Here is a 4,135-nt window from a genome sequence, read left to right as displayed (position 1 = left end):
GGAAATTCATTACAGCTATTAATGAGGTAGCTAAACTTGCATCTAGTTATCAATTGAGAAAACTATTTGCGATGCTACTGATATCTAATAGCATTAGCAACCCAGAGCGTGTTTAGAATGCAACTTGGACATTATTAGCTGATGGAATACTATATGAGAGGAAAAAAGCTTTGAAAAATCAAGGTATTTTACTATGTTTTTTTTATATCAAGATTGTATTCTCTTATTATCTTTATTTTTTTGATAATATTAATAGTTTTATTTTGGAATTACTTATTAAATATTTCATAAAACCACCATGTGATTTTGCTAGGACTAAACATGACTGATGACGAATTGAAAAACCTCTGCCTTATTGAGAAGATACTCAACAGCAATGCGAGATCTTTAAGAGACTATCAATCAATGCCATATCCTGAGATGTCTGATGTTCGCTTTTTTCAGAATAAGCTAATAGAGGAGGAGTTAGCATATGACACAAATGAGTTGACTCATACAAACTTATATACGGAACAAAAGATGACTCATGAGAAAAGGTTAGTATTTGATGAGATACTCAATGCTGTTATTACAGACTCTGGTGGTTTTTACTTCGTTTATGGGCATGGTGGGTGTGTTAAGACATTTATTTGGAATGAACTTTCTTTTGCTATTCGGTCTAGAGGAAAGATTGTTTTAAATGTCGCATCCAGTGGAATTGCTTCTTTACTCTTACCTGGTGGCAGATCAGCTCATTCTAGATTTTCAATACCCATTACAATTACTGATGAATCTACTTACAACATCAAGCATGGCAGTTTGAAGGCTGAGCTGCTCATCCAAAGTAGCTTAATAATTTGGGATGAAGCTCCAATGCTCAATAAAATGTGCTTTGAAGCACTTGATTGGACGCTCAGGGATCTTATGTCAGTTACCGATCAACATAAGACACATCAACCATTTGGTGGTAAGGTTGTTGTTCTAGGAGGTGATTTCAGACAGATACTTCCGGTGATTCCAAAAGGAAGTAGACACGATATATTGGCATCCGCTATTAACTCATCCCATCTGTGGTCATTTTGTAAGATTCTAAAACTGCATACGAATATGAGGCTTCTAATATCTTCTTCGGATCAAGATGATGGTGAAATGAAGGGATTTGCTAATTGGATACTTGATGTTGGAAATGAAAATATTGGCTCTGTTGTTGGTGATGAATAAGAAGTTGAAATTCAAGATGATCTATTGATTACAACTACTGATGACCCTCTCTCTCATTTGCTAGACTTTGCATATCCAAATTTGTTGCAAAACATGTCAGATTACAGGTATTTTCAGAGTAGGGTAATTCTTGCACCCACGCTTGAGAGTATCGAGAAGGTAAACGATTTTGCCTTGACAATCTTTCCAGGGATGGAAAAGGAGTATTTGAGCTCTGACACAACATGTCAAGCTGATGAGAATGAAGATGTACAACAAGAGTAGTTCACACCAGAGTTCCTAAATGACATCAAATGTTCGGGACTACCTAATCACAAGTTGACTTTGAAGCCAGGAGTCGCTGTAATGCTACTGCGAAACATAGACCAGACTTCAGGTTTATGCAACAGGACAAGATTAATAGTTAACGAACTTGGCAGCAACGTAATTGGAGCGACGGTAGTGACTGGTAGAAATATTGGAGATAAAGTGTACATTCCAAGAATAAACTTGATCCCTTCAGATTCAGGATTGCCATTTAAGTTCCAATGGAGACAATTTCCATTAACAGTATGCTTTGCAATAACCATTAACAAGAGTCAGGGTCAATCATTATCACATGTAGGGCTTTATTTGCCAAAATCAGTGTTCAGCCATGGACAACTTTATGTTGCTTTGTCAAGAGTTAAGAGTCACAGTGGCCTCAGAGTTTTCATTCTAGACGAAGACGGCAATCCAAAGTCATCAACAACAAATGTCGTGTTCAAAGAGATTTTTAATAATATTTAGGTAAGAATAATATTATTTTCATTTTAATAACATGTTATGATTTATACTTTTGTACAAATACTTATTATAGATATAACTAATTTACCTATAACTCTTTTTTCAGATTTGAAATGAAATGTGTAACAAGGAGCATAACATCCTATGTCAATTGCTTTTCTAATGAAGTTAGTAAGATACTAGGTTGCCGATAAATTTTTATTAGCTTTTTGATATAAAATTTAGTGTAAAATTAACATGCTATTATTATAGTTATATATGTTCTTATTTTTTTCATGTCTCCCTCCTTATGGTTCAAGAATATTATAAACTTCAAACTCTTCTATTTATATTTTACTTTGAATAAAGATAAAACAACATATTTAATACGTTTATTATATAACGACGATGATAGTGTTATACTAAATTTAAAAATTATATAGTTATAAAATATTATTTTTAATTTAACTTATCAAATTTAAATATAACCCCGTGCATCGCACGGATTTAACACTAGTAATAATACAAAATAGGGAGTACATTTGGACTTAGTTAAAAAAAAAAAGTTGAATACACTGAATGGTTATTGACATGGCCAGACCCTTCGAAATGCTTGTCCCTAGTGATGTTGTAAGCTTACAACTTCTCTTAAGGCTTATTTTTTTTGTTTTATTTTGAATTTATCCTTCTTAAGTCACAAAAAAAATTATTAATAAATATATGGAATTATATATCATCCAAATAATAAAATTTATAATTTTAAAAATTTAAATTATATTTATTTAAATTTTAAATATTTTAAAATAAAATATATTATTATTAATAAAAATTTGAGAATATTATTTAAATAAATATATAAATATACGTATTAAAAATTTAAAATATTATTTGACTATATGTACTAAAAATTTGAATGAATTACTTAAATTAAAAAATTAAAATTTAAATAGAATATAATTCTATTTAATTCAAATTATAATAGATTAAATCAAAATAGTTTGAAAAACAAATTTAAATTAACACTGTATAAATCAATTATTTGCATAAAATTGAATTAGATTGAAAAGTATAAATCAAATCAATATTATCCATATAGTTTAAAATTATATCATTTTTACAATTTGAATAAATTCAAAATGTATTACAAAATATAGTTTTATTTCGTTGACAATACAAATGATAGATGTAAATATATTCCACTCATTCTAGGTTAGCGAAACTCGTGTATAAACGTTGGATCCCTTTCACGGTTTATGCATGTTCCGTAGAACCTCTGCCCATGGTTTTTTTCCAAATGCTTCGTCAACTAAACTGTGGAACCCATTTCAAATCCGTGAGAGCCCTTCCACGATTTACATAGAATTTTAGAAAATTACATTTTCGTATTCAAATTGCAAAAGTTGCATTTCCGTAATTTTAGAAGCCAAATATTTTATTTTCATAAATTGCTCTAATTTTAATATAATTTTCTAATTTTGGAAACAAAACTAAAATTTAACTCGATAAAAAGTATTTTAATTTTTTATTATACTTGTAAAAAATATTATCAAAATTTAATTTATTTTAATTTTTTTTAAAATATATATTTGATTTAATATTTTTATTGGATTTGAAATTTTTTAAAAATATTTTTATCAAAGATTTAGTTAATATATATTTTTAAGACACATAATAAATTTATTATTAATAAAAAATTTTTAATGTTTTTATTTAATAAATACAAAATAAATATATTAAAAATTTAAATTCTTTATATAATTTTTTTATTTTATAATCTTAACTGATATATCCTTATCAATTAAAAAGTTTGGATATCATTATAGCTTGGTGAAAAATCTAGAGCGATTTTGATTGTTTAGCCAATTAAAAAAAGAAAAATAAAAATTGAAAAAAGTGAAACGCCACTATATAGAGGAAAGGAGGCAAGCGTGTCGAGTAAGTTTCCGCCAAATCACAAACCCATACATTTTGGCGCGCTTTCTTTCTTCTTTGTTCATCTATTAACCACCCTCTTCGTTCCCTCTATTTCCTCCACCACTTACTCATTCTCCCCCTCTCTCTCTCTCTCTCCCCGACTAACATAATCTCCCAAAATGACTATACCATCGGCACCGCCGCCCTTTGCCTTAACGGTGCTCTGCGCCGGCTGCAGCACGCCACTGACCACGTCGATGAACGTCGTGGAGTTCGT

General features: G+C 29.8%; 1 pseudogene; it reads left to right on the top strand.

Annotated features, from left to right (window-relative positions):
- Positions 1-321: 321 nt before the first annotated feature.
- LOC130939791 (uncharacterized) lies at positions 322-1,968 on the top strand (annotated as a pseudogene).
- Positions 1,969-4,135: the final 2,167 nt, after the last annotated feature.

Source organism: Arachis stenosperma, chromosome 7, assembly GCF_014773155.1.
Source record: "Arachis stenosperma cultivar V10309 chromosome 7, arast.V10309.gnm1.PFL2, whole genome shotgun sequence".
NCBI classification, from domain to species: domain Eukaryota; kingdom Viridiplantae; phylum Streptophyta; class Magnoliopsida; order Fabales; family Fabaceae; genus Arachis; species Arachis stenosperma.
The sequence above is the reverse complement of the archived record's forward strand: the minus strand, read 5'-3'. Positions and strand labels throughout refer to the sequence as shown.